Source organism: Halichoerus grypus, chromosome 1 (genome assembly GCF_964656455.1).
Source record: "Halichoerus grypus chromosome 1, mHalGry1.hap1.1, whole genome shotgun sequence".
NCBI classification, from domain to species: Eukaryota; Metazoa; Chordata; class Mammalia; order Carnivora; family Phocidae; genus Halichoerus; species Halichoerus grypus.
In genome coordinates this window covers 22,445,799-22,461,727 of record NC_135712.1, presented here as the reverse complement: position 1 = coordinate 22,461,727, position 15,929 = coordinate 22,445,799, and the positions used below count along the sequence as shown (strand labels likewise).

The following is a 15,929-nucleotide window of genomic DNA, read 5'->3' as shown; positions in this document are numbered from 1 at the left end:
ACTTTTTCTATGCATTTATACCTGAATATACATGAACTGTAATGTAACCTACTTAAGGAAAGACATTTCCATCTATTTATTCACTGCTGGATTCCTAATTCCTAGAAGCATGCTTGGCAGCAAATATGTTCAATGAATAAATAGATGTATAGAAACAAAGAAACAAGGGAAAAGAAGGCCAGCTGGTGATTTGACACAGAAATCTCCCCAGGAATAAAGCACGGGACCAAGAGTGGGAAATGCTGAGAACAAGTTTGTAATCCAGTGAATTGATGCACTTCATGTTTTAAAGAAACAGACTTGAGCATGTGAGGGGCAAGACATAGCAGTAATGGGAGGGTTCAGCTTCTCAGCAAAAAGAGATCCAGCTGGAAGTAGAAGGCATTTTTTGTAGATACTGTACCAAAGGGAAAGAAGGAAGCATGTGATAGAAATTAAGGAATCTATGCAAGATAAAAAGATATCACCACCCAAACACTATCAGTTAATGACACTGTACTTCAACCTAGTAAAAGACAAAGGTAAATATTTTATATAATCAAAATGTAAATAAAAAATCATTTGAAAATTAAGCAAGGACCATAATTGAATACAAACCTGATAGCGATATACATAGCTTTCAAACTTATAATAGAGCCTACACAGAACAATTACACTGAGTCAAGTAACTTTGTGACACAGTACTGTGTCGCCTCAGTAGGATGTAATTGAGGCAAAAAGAACTGATGAGAATATGTTATTGGAAATTGTTAATGCTGAGAAAAACAATATAGGAAAATTAAAGAGATGGGAGTATGCTTGATAATTACTATGCCCAAACCCTTTTATTTTCCCAACATAAAATTGAGACCTTGGGATTCTAAGTGATTGGATTCCATTCTCATAGCTAGTCAGTGACTGAGCTGAGGTCTCATTTTATGTTATACAATCTCTTTGGCTTCTTCACGGTGATGAGTCAAAATTAAATTGAAAAGGGATTTTAAAATCTTAAGGAAAAAAATCCCAAAATTTTATTTTCAGAACTTAATCATGTCTTTAATCATCTCTGGGACCATGGTGTTTTATAATTGTTAATAAATTTTATCCTACCCATACGGACTGGATTGAGGTTTCCTTCATTTTAAGACGCAGGGATAGGATGCTCCCTCTCCAAGACAACACAGTAAAAGTCATTCCTAAGAAAAAGACAGAAAGAATTGACGATCAAAGGGAAACATCGCTTTACTACCCAAAACATACTGGTTTGAAACAAGTATTTTGATGAGATGCTTTGGAAAGCAAGCCACATTATTCTTTTAAGAATGCCTATTCATGTTTTCATGGGCTCACATTTCTTTCAGAATCGTTAATTGGGCATTGTGATGAAGCAAGCTCTGAGATTCAACACATTTAAAACTAAACGACAAAAACCAGAATGATTGTGCAGTGCATTTGAAACAGAGGGACACGGGAGTTAAACACAAAATGTTGGAAAGTTTTCAGGGCAAATTTTGTTGTGTGTGTTGTATTTCTTAGCTATAGAAACTATAGATACTCACTTTTGCTCTGATATCCAAAATAATATTAATTTGACCTGATTATTTTGATTGATTTTTTTAAGATTTTATTTATTAAGAGAGAGAGAGAGAGAGAGAGAGCGAGCATGCACAAGAGCAGGGAGGGGAGGGGCAGAGGGAGAGGAGAAAGCAAACTCCCTGCTGAGCAGGTGAGGCTTGATCCCAGGACCCTGAGATTATGACCTGAGCCTCAGGCAGACCCAGGTGCCCCATTTTGGTTGATTTTAAACTTAAGTGTCTTGTCATTATTGAGTGGTTTTAAAGCTCATATGATTATTTAGGTAAAGTAGCTACAATGTCACAAAATGTATTATGAATGGGGCATATTTATCCAAATATAATAATTTAAACGGGAAAACAGAAAAAAAAATCACACCCCAATCTATTTTTGGCACCTCTTATACAGTTTCATATTAAACTGACAGAATTTTAACACCTTCATAGGGATAAAGGAGGAAAGAAGGGAAAGTTGTCTTTGGAAATGAATGAAGATGTTTATTGATTCAGACTGGAGAGAGAAATATGCTTGCATGATGAAGCAAACAGTGCTTAAGTGAGTGTTGAACTGTGTTAATGTTCTCGTTTAGACTATTCCTGGGGCACCTGGGTGGTTCAGTCGGTTAAGCACCTGACTCTTGATTTTGGCTCAGGTCAAAAATCTCAGGGTTTTGAGATCGAGCCCCGGGTTGGGCTGGTGCGGGGCCTGAAGAGAGATTCTGTCTTCCTCCTCAAAGAAGGCGCCCAACTGCCAGGTGTGAGTGTGCTTATTGGACCATTACTGCAATGCACTCTGAAGTACTTGAAATGCAAATGTGGAGACTTTCTATCTAAATGCTTGGCAAGATTAGGCACCTAATTAGGATGGTTTTTCAATAGGTTAGAGTAAGCATGCAATCAGTACTGGTACTTTGGTCTGGGAGGCCTTATGGTTCATCTCGAAGTATCCTAAGTAAAATTGGTACTAATTTATCTCTGATCCAGTGTCCAAGAGTTCAGTTTCAGCTTACCAGCCCTAAAATACAATGGAGCCCCAGCCATCCAGGAAATGATGAAATGGTGTCTTTTGCTGATGTTGGACAGGTAGCCAAAGAAGAAGGGGAGTGTTTAACAAGACGGTGGACAGAGGTCAAATCAAGACAACCCCTTCAGGATGACCTTCCTTTCTTTGATAAACCTCCAAGCAGGCGGTTTTCCTTACCGAAACTGTCTCTAGAAGAGCCTCATCTGAAGATAGCACTAGCAAATGAGCAAGGATTGCAGAAGATCAGTGCCCTTGAAAATGAACTTGCTGCTCTCAGAGCTCAGATTGCCAAAACTGTGACCCTGCAAGAACAGCAAAAGCTCATTGCAGTTGATTTAGATTCTACCACATCTGTTCTGCAGTACCACCCACAGTCCCACCACTCTCCCCCAACCCTCCCCACCCCTCCCCCCATCAGGGCTCCACCAAAGTGTATCTGCTATTGACCCGATGAAAGAGGGAAGGAGAGGGGCGCCTGGGTGGCTCAGTCGTTAAGCGTCTGCCTTCGGCTCAGGTCATGATCCCAGGGTCCTGGGATCGAGCCCCGTCATCGGGCTCCCTGCTCAGGGGGAAGCCTGCTTCTCCCCCTCCCACTCCCCCTGCTTGTGTTCCCTCTCTCGCTGTCTCTGTCTCTGTCAAATAAATAAAATCTTAAAAAAAAAAAAAAAAAAAAAAGAGGGAAGAAGAGGTTTGAAAAAAGCCTGTGCAGGGAAGACTCTGGTTAAGAGCAGGCCAAAGAAACCTGATACGCCAAATATGCTAGAGAGCCTTAAAGATGGGAACTGTGTAGAACTTAGGTCAGTAAAAAGGTCAGAACAGGATATAAAGCCCAAACCAGTGGAAGCTACTGACCCGGCTGTCCTCCTAGCAGAGGCTCTGAGAAAGAAATTTGCTTACCGATAAAAAGGGATAGTCAAGGTGAAATCGAAAAAGGAGTTCCAAACTCTGCATCAGAGGCCACCTCAGAAACAGTTGTTTGGACCTCACATGTTGGAATCCACAGGAAAAATGAAGGCTTTAACCAAAAATATTTCAACTTCCTAATAAACAGTGAACTGAGAAAAATTATCCCTGTTCCAGCTGTTGGTTTGTTAGGGCTGCTCGGATAGTAGAAATCAACACTATTTAGTAAATACCTGAATTTAGTATTCAGTGGTATCCTTTAAATCTAATTAGATTCAGCAATAACAAAAACACTCTAAGTTTGTGGGGTTTGTTTTTTGTTTTTTTCTGTTTTTGAGAAGGTCAGTTCTGAAGTTTTCCATAACCTGTGTATATGGATATAACGTGTTCTTAATGTATAGCCAGGATGTTTGGCTTTCTAGCCTTGAAAACAATTATATAGATTTCAGAAGAAAGGATATTTGTGGATGTGAGTTTTTAATTCTTAACACTAATTTATCTGTGCAAATGTTTTATATGCATATATTTAGGTATAAAATGGTATGTAAAATTTAATAATGATGTCAGCGAGAGTCCTGTTACCATCATTAGTTGTCAGTGATCATTTACCCCTCAATGATGGAACTGAAGGTATAACACGGGTCGTTGGAATGAAATATTTAGGATTGGAATCTTTTTGCCTTGAATAGGACTTTTACCTTAGATTCTCTCTCACATTTCCTTGGAGACGGAGTTCAAGTAGGAACCAGATAATGTTCACTGCTGAAAATTCCATAACGCTTTTGTTTAAAGGGAAGTCAAAGACCATGAAAGCTGCTTTTAGTTCAGTGCTCTCCAGTGCTGAGAAAGAAAATGTGCTTTTCAAATAGTGAGGAATCAAATTATTGAATTAAATCTATAACAAGTGAAAACCAGAATGTACCATCTTCTTTTTTTTTTTTTCCAGTTTAATAAATAGCATCACAAAGATGACCTGTTGCTAAGCTAATACTTAATGGAAATGGCAGCATAATGGAGTTTAAAATTTTTTAATATTGGTCAAATATAGTAGTTTTATAATGAAACATTGAATAGTTGAAAGAAAGAATTTCCTGTAAGTTGTTGATCATTGGTCAGAGTGCTGTTCTGTTGAATTACATTATGCAGCAAACCTTAGGTGCTATTAGAAGTGGAGAAGAGCCTTTCTAATTGAGGACTTCCGAGAAATTGCTGTAAGTGATCGCTTGTGAATGCTTGATAAATCTTTCTGGTTTTCTGTATTTCTGTTAAACTCAGCTATAGTTAATTCCAGAATCTCCTAACATGAGTCAGTATTTGGATTTATTTAAATCTAGTAAAAAGAAGTGGAAATAGGAAGAGTAGACATTTACTTTTAAATTATTGAAAATATGCAGTGTTCTCAATATTAGAAAATGTTATTCAGCTTAAATTTGAACTGTGGCTTATTCGACCCATGTTGTTGATTTATATCGTTTCTAATTGTTTCATATGACTTAAAAATTCTACCTTTAAAAGAAATTCAGAAAATTTGCCAGGATTACATATTTTGACCTCCTAGGAAATTTATATTTGTATCAGTATTGAATTTTGGCCACTGTTCTAATTGAAGGAAGTTACTGTTTTGATATAAAGCAAATTTATATTTTCCTTGGAGGAAAAAAAAAGGATTTTCTTTTACCCTCTGTCCCTCCCCACCAAGCTGGTATCCCTGATACCAGTTTAGTTGAACTTGAAGCTTCCTCTGTTCTATCACTATAATTAAAACACAGCTTAGTTCAGTACTTAATAAATGCCTGATATTTAATTTCAGTTTGTAGTTACTGAATATTGTGCTGAAAGACAGCCCAGACTTTTGGACTAGATTACTAAAGCACAGAAATTTACCAAAAAAACATTGTTGGTTTCCAAAAGAGAATTGCAAAGTCAAGTCCTACAGCTATAGTACGCATTATAAATTTTCATGCCACTTAGAGGACAAAAAAGAGAGCCAAAAGTTTCTCTTCTTTACCCATGTTCCACAACATGATAAAAGCCATGAATCAGGGTAAGGGAGGAAAATTGATCCAGGTGCCAGGAATAAGAGATTCTACTACATCTTTTGTGTACTACTATTCTCACTTTGCTTTCATTTATATCATACTTTTTTGACTTTCCTCTGAACTCTTTGGCAGATACTACGTTCATGTTGATGCTTCTTTCCATATGTTACATCTGAGTGTTGGAAATTCTCCTGCATCTTCTACACTTTTCTTTTCTTCCCTTAATGATTAATATATTCCCATGCCTTTAAATGCTGTATGAATACTGAATATTCACGTAATTATATATGGACAATTTACAGCTATCTCAAATTTGGCACTCTCAAACTACACGCTTAATCCAGCCTCCAAACTGATCCTGCCTCTAAAATTGGCATCACATTCCTCCAGTTAGAGCATCGAATAGCATCTTTACATATCTTCTTGATTTCACTCCTGACCCCCTCATATCTGTTTTCCACATGCCATCCACAGATATTCTGAAAAACTGACTAATTGGACTATGCCATCCTGCTGAATAAATCCTGTGAAAGCTTTCTATCAACTTCAAATAAAAGTGATTTAGAAGTTGTGTTTGAGCATGGCCCTTCATACCTTTCCAAACACGTGTTGTTCCTCTCTCCCCTGGTTCTTCTAAACGTAAGCCCATTTGCTTCCTTTCATTTTCTAAAACACACTGGGCTCTTTCCTGGCCCAGGCTTTTTACCTGTGCGCTTTCCTCTATCTCAAACACTTGCCACATGCCTTCACAATGCTACTGTGGTTACCCTTCACAGTTAAATACTGCCTGTCAGAGAAATGCCCCCCACCCTTTTTAATTTTAATTTAATTTTTTTTAATAGGCTCCACTCCTAACACAGAGCTGAACACAGAGCTTGAACCTATGACCCTGAGATCAAGAACTGAGCTGAGATCAAGAGTTGGATGTTTAACTGACTGACCCACCCAGGTGCCCCAAGAAATGCCCTTTTAAATTGTGCACATTCAAGAACCATCATTATTGTCTGTCTTTGTACTCTCTCAATGCATTTATTATGCTTATTGCAATGTATTGTCTACTTTCCTGACCATAAGCTCCATGAGGATACGGACTAGAGTTGGTGACTCATCAGTACAGTTCTCACTTAGCACAGTTTCTCACACAGTGGAAGAACTTTCCATAAAAAATCATTAAATTTTGTTGTACATTATCCCACCATCTTTAATAATATTTTCTTTTTTTAAAAAAATCTCTTTTCTATTAGATATTCCTGTGGGACTGTTAATCAGATAATATTTATTCCTGTAATCAAAAAATAGATACATAGTAGAAGCTAGGGTGATCAAATATTCCTTTTCTGGAATTTATATCATTAAAAAAAAAACATGGCAGAAAATAAATGCATTCCTTTTCATTGATAACAGGCTTATGAAATTGTTTAGTACTTCCTTCTTAGGTACTATAGTTATTCTGGTTTCTATTCATGTTCCACTGTTTTTTTTTTTTTTTTTTTTAATCTATAATCATTATAGTGTCCAACCTTTACTTTCCATTATAGGTTTTATTACCCAAGGTCAGTTGAAATTATTTTGTTACAACAGAAAAGCCATCTGAAGTGGCTTTCTCAGAAATATTTGTTTTCTGACTTTAAGTCAGTTTCTGAGATAATACAGCTCCAGATTTGGTTAGTTTAGTGGCTCAGTGCTACCATCAAAGACCAAGGTATATTCCATATTTCTTTTCTGCCACCTTCACCATGTTGTTCTGTTTTCCTCAAAGTTACAGTATATCAGCAGAAGCAACAGATACACTTGACCCTTGAACAACATGGGGGAGGGGCACAGACCCTTGCAGAGCTGAAAATTTGTATAACTTTTAATTTTCCGTAAACTTAACTACTAATAGCCTACTGTTGACCAGCCCTTACCAATAACATAAACAGTTGATTAACATATTTTGTATATGTACTATACACTGTGTTCCTGCAATAAACAAGCTAGAGAAAAAATATTATGAAAATAATAAAAAAGAGAAAATACATTTACAGTACTTGGGTGGCAGTGTTCCACAGCCAGGGGGCCTTAGTTTAGCAGCAGCACAAGCTGGGCAGATCCATCAGCATTGACAGTAGCCTGGAGGAATAGTACCATTGCCCAATTTGCCTGAAGGTGTACCACCAGCTCCTGGACATCACCTTGCTACCACATAGGAACACACTGGGGAATACTGCCTCAGGGAGGGGTCCCCACCCAGTCCCTGTTTAGCATCCGTTTGGGGTTGGATTAAGAGTGTAGTTTGAGAGTGCCAAATTTGAGATATATATGTGAATATTCAGTATTTATACAGCATTTAAAAGCATGGGAATATATTAATCACTAAGGGGAGAAAGGAAAGGAGTAGAAGACTCAGGAGAATTTCCAACACTCAGATGTAACATATGGAATGAAACATCAACATGAGCGTAGTATCTGCCAAAGAGTTCAGAGGAAAATAAAAAAGTATGATATAAATGAAAGCAAAGTGAGAATAGTAGTACACAAAAGATGTAGTAGAATCTCTTATTCCTGGCACCTGGTTCAATTTTCCTCCCTTACCCTGATTCATGGCTTTTGTCATGCTGTGGAACATGGGCAAGAGAGAAAATTTTGGCTCTCTTTTTGTCTGCACAAGGGGTGGTCTGCAGCCCTGCCCAGTCCTGGGGGCTGCTGATAACTTCGATGGGCCTCTCTGGGTACTCAGAGGGCAGCAGATGTGAACTTTGTGTCAGTCATCTTCCATTTGGTCCTGTGGAGACTGGGGCGGGGGTGGGGGGGGGGAGTTGGTAGTAAGTGCTTGTGTCTTTTGCTGTCAACTCTTAAAAACAAAAAAAACAAAACAACACAACAACAAACTGCATATAAGTAGACCCATGTTGCTTAAGGGTCATCTATATATGACCCAACCCATAGACCCATTTGCTTAAGGAACATCTGTACTCTTCATACACAAAATTCCAAAACGAAAAAAGACCAGATCTTTTTAAGAGCAGGGCAAATTTTCCCCAAATTCCATAGTAGCAGATTTTCCTCACATTTCATTGGACAGTGTTGGATAGATAACAGATTCTTTACTAAGAGAGTCACTTTGGGGCGCCTGGGTGGCTCAGTCGGTTAAGCGGCTGCCTTCGGCTCAGGTCATGATCCCGGGGTCCTGGGATCGAGCCCCGCCTCGGGCTCCCTGCTCAGTGGAGAGTCTGCTTCTCCCTCTCCCTCTGCCTGCCTCTCTGCCTACTTGTGCTCTCTCTCTATCTCTCTGTCAAGTAAATAAATAAAATCTTTAAAAAAAAAAAAAAAAAAAAAAGAGAGTCACTTCATGAGAAATTATATGGTTTGATTGACTTACAGTAATCAAACATTGATGGTGCTATAAAATTATTCATTAGTCTTTTTTTTTTTTTTTTAAGATTTTATTTATTTATTTGACAAAGAGAGAGAGAGCACAAGTAGGCAGAGAGGCAGGCAGAGGGAGAGGGAGAAGCAGACTCGCCACTGAGCAGGGAGCCCGACGTGGGGCTTGATCCCAGGACCCTGGGATCATGACCTGAGGTGAAGGCAGCCGCTTAACCGACTGAGCCACCCAGGCGCCCCAAATTATTCATTAGTCTTAAGGAAGAATGCAAAGAGATGAAAAACTTTTTGGTTTCTCTCCATAGATTTCAAAACACAGCTCCTTTCAACTGCTTTCTATCAAAATCAAAATAAATTGTACCTCTCAGCTTACTGGGTTGAGAGCATTGATTTGTGTTGCATGATATTAAAACACCACGGATAAATGAGGTGATAGAATTTCAGGTTCTCTCTCTCTTTTTTTTTTTCTTTTACTAAATGTGTAGCATTTGATGAGTTAATGAATCCTTTGGTGGGCAGTTTTCTGATTTGGGAAATGGCACTTAGCAACCAAGATGGCACTAGCAATGTTGTAAGTATCCTTTCAGATAAACATTCACTAAGTCTAGAGCTCAATCTTTGTACTGAACTACAAAGTCCATTCATGATTTCTGTATTCATATTCTTATTCTTTCCCCCTTGGCTCCCAACATTAAATTAAAATGTTAAAATTCTTGTGTTCGTTTAGAGCCATAGATTATATGGTGACTTATTCCAACTCACTCTTTTTGTAGATAAAAAAAACCGTATACAGGGATAAGAGAAATTATTTGATCAACATACAGGTATTGCAAATTACTGTTTATAATTTAGGAAATATAAAAACTACTTACATGCTACACTTAGAGAAAAGTTCTTTATTCTTGAAGGCAAAATATGTTGCTCTTGTTTACTCTTTACCATAAATTGTTTTTACGGTCTTAGAAAATGAATCAGCAGAAAAACATATTGCTTATTTGCAAGGATACAGCTCAATTAATTGACTCTCAGGAAGCTTTCTCTAATCAATTAAACAGAATTCATTCTCTGACTCTGTTTTATGTCTAATTTGAAGTCTTGATACAGATCCTTGAAATTGAAGACTGAAGTTTATCCCTCTTTTGATTTATAAACTCATGTCAAATATTTTACGTTCCACAGCCCCTTGGGTTCAGATATAAGTAGATATTAAGTAGTGTACTTTAGATTATTTTGGTACTTTCCAAATTTAATCATTTTTGCTTTGTTTTGTTTTGAGGTAAAAACTCTTTGAAGCTGTGTTTAGATGTACTGTGAGGTTCAATTTTCAATCAATATAATTACCATCGATGTTTTGATTAGTTAAGTTAAAATGCACAAAAACAAAGTAACCATACTTCCATAGATTTCTAATCAACTAGAGAAGGAAATTGAAAATATAACAAGAAAAGGCATCAGCTAATTAAGCAGCCAACTATCTTGGGCATAAAGAGAAGGTGATACAGTAGAGTTTCCAAGGAAGGCTTTCAGGATACTTGTCATCGTTAAAGGTAGAGAGTTATTATGCAAGCAGATTATGTAAATGCAATTAGAGACTCAATGAAAAATGGATGAGTTGAGAGATGAGTTTATGAAAGTCACTAATCCTTTCACATTGTCAGCATTATTTGGCTTATGCCTCACAACAGCTTTATGAGTTAATATCACTCAAAGGAACAAAAAGGTTTGTCCAGTTAATGCATGATGAAACAGAAATTTGCACCTAGCTCTACCTGATTCTAATGCCTAAGCAACTAGTAATTGGTCCAATAAACTATTGCACAGTAGTATTGAGAAGTAAACGGAGCTGACCTCTGGAAACAGGGAGGCATTTCTAAAATATTAGTGTAGTTCAACATGGTCAGCTCTCTTTGGCTTCCATGTCACCATCTAGTGTTAAACTGTTATGGTTATTAGGAAAATAATCACATTGCCGAGACTATAGTAGAGAAATAAAGTTTGGAAATCATTCCCTGAGATTGGAGAATAGGTGAAGTTTGGTGTCCTAAAAGTCAGTCAAAGAGTGGGTTTACAAAAATGTCATTCAGAGTTGAGACAATTAAGATTGGACAGAGTGCTCACTGGAAAACGAGTTATTAGTTGAGTGATTAAAGGAAGTATAGAGGTTCCTCAAGGAGTTAAAAATAGAGCTACCCTACAACCCAGCAATTGCACTACTAGGTATTTACCCCAAAGATACAAATGTAGTGATCCAAAAGTGCACCTGCACCCCAATGTTTATAGCAGCAATGTCCACTATAGCCAAACTGTGGAAAGAGCCAAGATGTCCATCGACAGGTGAATAGATAAAAAAAGCGTGATGTGTGTGTGTGTGTGTGTGTGTGTGTGTAATGGAATATTACTCAGCCATCAAAAAGGATGAATACTTACCATTTACATCAGCATGAATGGAACTGGGGGATATTATGCTGAGTGAAATAAGTCAATTAGTGAAAGACAATTATATGGTTTCACTCATATGTGGAATATAAGCAACAGTGCAGAGGATCATAGGGAAGGGGGAGAAAATTGAATGGGAAGAAATTAGAGAGGGAAACAAACCATGAGAGACTCGTAACTATACGAAACAAACTGAAGGTTTCTGGAGGGGATGGGGGTGGAGGGTGGGGTAACTGGGTGATGGGCATTAAGGAGCGCACAAGATGTGAGGAGCACTGGGTGTTATATGCAACTGATGAATAATTGAACTCTACATCTGAACTAGTGATGTACTATATGCTGGCTAATTCAATTTAAATTAAAAAAAGAAAAAGATCATGGATCATTTTCATCATAGCTTTTTGAGAAAATGATACCTGAGACAGAAATCTATAAAATTTTATGAAATATTGGAGAGAAAGACCAGAAAGAGAACATAATATCATTTACATGAAAGTATTTATAACAATTATATCTTTGAATTAATAATTTTGGTCAGTCAAGAAAAGATGAATGGCAAATTGAGTGACCCAAGATGCATGAAAGGTGAAACAGGATTAAGGAAGACATAGGAATAGGTGCGCAGGTAGGAAGAGAAACTTGAAGAGTAAGGATGAACTATCTCCACTCTAAATGTGGAAGAAAATAGAAGATAATTGAACATAATAAAAAATAAATTAATTAAAAAAGAAAATAATTGGTGAGAATGCAGAACATTTTTAAAGGAAGAAAATTAGAAAAAAATATATGTCAGATGAAATGAGTCTTCATGATAGACAGTATAGTCATCAATAAAATGAAAGGAGGAGGGGGTGAGCATGTATTTTGAGTAGACTAGAGAAAGTCTGGAGAAGTTATGTAGTGAAGCAGTCAGGAGTGAGTCAGTTCAAAGTGAGAAAAGCATCACTAAGCAAGCTACTTGATATATGAACTTGTCAAGTTACTCCAAAAAGTAATTCTAAAATTTCCCTTGATTTCATAATGAAATTGTTGAAATTTAACTCTATAAGAATGTGGAGTGAAAGAGCATACTCAGTAAGGTTCAGCTTCAGGTAGGCAACCCTCTATAGAGAACTTAATGCAAGGATAGTTCCAGATGACAAAGAAAGCTTTTGTTCCATATCTCCTAAGGACTGAAAAATGTGTGACTCAGTGCTAGTCTTCAAGGCAGTCCACAGTTTATCTTAATACACCTGACCTCTCTTGGTCCACATTATGCCCTTCCAGTGCCCTAAGCCCCAGTCAGCTTAAACTACGTGAGGTCAGCTAATACGCTCTATGATGGCATATATTTGCTCCTGCCACCCACACCATCCAGAAACGTCTTCATATCCAACCCCATACATTAAGCAGAACAATAATCTTCAAAGAACCATCTCAGGCAACTCTCTTTTATTGATGCTTTATTGATTTCATAACCAGATATAAACTTTCATTTGAATATACACACCATTATTCATTTATAATTGTCATTTTAAACCCTCAAGTTTAGTGATCTGTGACTCTATCCATTCCTCTCCACCTCTAACCTCTCTCATGTGGCTCAACGCCTGAACCATAAAGTATCTTGATCATTTCTGAATCCTCAGTAAATACTTTCTGAATTATCATTATATGACTCAATATTCTTCACTAATTGCACTAATAGTCATTCCTCCTTCATTTGTTTTCTGTCTCCCTAAATATTCCATTCTATTTACTCACCTGACTTCTTAATAAATATATTGAACATGAGAGAAAAACATCTGTGGTTTCTAATGTCTCTCTCCAACTGTTGAAATCAAATTTGTTTAAATGCTTTTAGCAGGTTTTTAATGGTTTCTCAAAAGCTTTCAACTTAGGTAACCAAGTTTCAATTCAAAAGAGTCAAAGTTTAATTTATCAATAAAATCTTGAGACAAATATATGCTTTCTATAAATCTGTTCCTGTTAGATAATCTTATATTTAAGAAATATTTAAGTAAATCCATGAAAATAGTTTATGAATGGAAATCATGGAAATTTTCTTTTATTTACTTCATTGCCATTTTTTAGATAAAAAAATTGCTACTTTACATGACAAAAATTATAATCTGAAAGCTAATGATCATGCAGCAAAATTTTCAATGAATAATCTATAGTTCACATAATTCCAATGGCATTTTTTTAATAAGCACATGAGGTCAGCAGAAAAAGTATTTTACAAACTCCTCAATACTAAATATGTAATTATATTTGCATGTCTGTTTTTGTAAGAAACGAGTAACATATCAGAATGTGATTTTTTAAAAATTTCATATGGTTCTGGGACACCTGGGTAGCTCAGTCAGTTAAATGACCAACACTTGATTTTGGCTCAGGTCATGATCTCAGGGTTGTGAGATCGAACCCCATGTAGGCTCTGCACTGGGCATGGAGCCTGCCTAAGATTCTTTCTCTCCCTCTTCCTCTGCCCCTCCCCACCTTTAAAAAAAAAATAATGATTCTTAAAAAAATAATTCTTAAAAATCTCCACCATTTTTTGTATTTTCTAAGGTTTTTATTTAAATTCCAGTTAACAGTGTAATTTTTAAAAATATTTTCTTTATTCATTTGAGAGAGAGAGAAAGAGAGAGCAAGAGGACACAAGCAGGAGGAGGGCCAGAGAAAGAGGAAAAAGCAGACTCCCCGCTGAGCAGGGAGTCTGACGTGGAGCTTGACCCTAGGACCCTGGGATCATGACCCGAGCTGAAGGCAGATGCTTAACCAATTGAGCCACTCAGGCGCCCCAACAAACAGTATAATATTAGTTTCAGGTGTACAATTTAGTGATTCAACACTTCCATACATCACCCAGTGCTTGTCACAAGTGCATTCCTTAATCCTCATCACTTATTTAACCCATCCCCCACCCACCTCCCCTCTGGTAACCATCAATTTGTTCTCTATACTTAAGAATCTGTTTCTTGGTTTGCCTCTCTCTCTTTCCCTTTGCTCATTGTTTCTTAAATTCCACATATGAGTGAAATCATGTTTTGTCTTTCACTGACTTATTTTGCTTAGCATAATACTCTCTAGATCCATCCATGTCGTTGCAAATGGCAAGATTTCATTCTTTTTAGGGTTGAGTAATATTCCATTGTATATATATACCACATCTTCTTTATCCATTCATCAAGGGATGGACACTTAGGTTGTTTCCTAATTTGACTATTGTTGATAATGCTGCTATAAACATTGGGGGGGGTGTATCCCTTCGATTTAGTATTTTTTGTATTCTTTGCATAAATACCTAGTAGTGCAATTGCTGGGTCATAGGGTAGTTCTATTTTAAACTTTTTAAGGAACCTTAAAAGAGTAGCTGCACCAGTTTGAGTTCCCACTAACAGTGCACAAGGGTTCCTCTTTCTCCACATCCTCAACAACACCTGTTGTCACTTGTCTTGTTGAAAGCCATTCTGACAGGTGTGAGGTGATATCTCATTGTAGTTTTGATTTGTATTTCCCTGATGATGAGTGATGTTGACATCTTTTCATGTGTCTGTTGGAAGTAAAATTTTCACTATTTGCAGATAATATGATAGTCTATATAACCCCCTGCCAAAAAAAAGAAAACCCAAAAGACTCCACCAAAAATTGCTAGAACTGAATTTAGATGATAGATGAATTTAGTAAAGTTGCAGGATACAAAATCAATGTACAAAAATCTGTTGCATTTCTATACACAAATAATGAATTAAGGAATCAATCCCACTTACAACTGCACCAAAAACAATAAGATATCTAAGATAATCAAAGAGGTCAAAGACTATATGCTGAAAACTATGAAACATTGACAAAAGAAATTGAAGATGACACAAAGAAATGGAAAGACATTCCATGCTCATGGATTGAAAGAACAAATATTGTTCAGTCTATACTACCCAAAGCAATCTACAATTTAATGTAATTTTATCAAAATACCAATAGCATTTTTCACAGAACTATAACGAACAATCTTAAAATTTGTATGAAACCACAAAAGACCCTGAATACCCAAAGCAACCTTGAAAAAGAAGAGCAAAGCTGGAGGCATCACAATTCTGAACTTCAAGCTATATTACAACGCCATAATGATCAAAACAATATGATAATAGCACAAAAATAGACACATAGATCACTAAAACAGAATAGAAAACCCAGAAATGAACCCACAACTATATGGTCAATTAATCTTCAACAAAGTGGAAAAGAATATCCAATAGGAAAAAGAATGTCTCTTCAACAAATGGTGTTGGGAAAACCAGACAGCAACATGCAAAAGAATGAAACTGGTCCACCATTTTTTTAAAGCCAAAAAGTGTAAAACACGTATACATTATTTTCTGGTTTAGAAAATGTTATAAAGATGTTTATGTATTCAACGTTAGCCACCAAAAATAAATAAATAAATAAATAAATAAATAAATAAATAAATAAATAAATAAATCCTGCCATTTGCAACTACATGGATGGAATTAGAGGGTGTTATGCTAAGTGAAATAAGCCAATCAGAGAAAGACAATTATCATATAATGTCGCTGATATGTGGAATTTAAGAAAGGGGGAAGAAAGGAAAAAAATAAAACAAGA

At 36.7% G+C, this 15,929-nt stretch overlaps 1 pseudogene; it reads left to right on the top strand.

Moving 5' to 3' along the window:
- The first annotated feature begins 2,387 nt into the window (after positions 1-2,387).
- On the top strand, positions 2,388-3,621 carry LOC118519735 (mitochondrial fission regulator 1-like; annotated as a pseudogene).
- Positions 3,622-15,929: the final 12,308 nt, after the last annotated feature.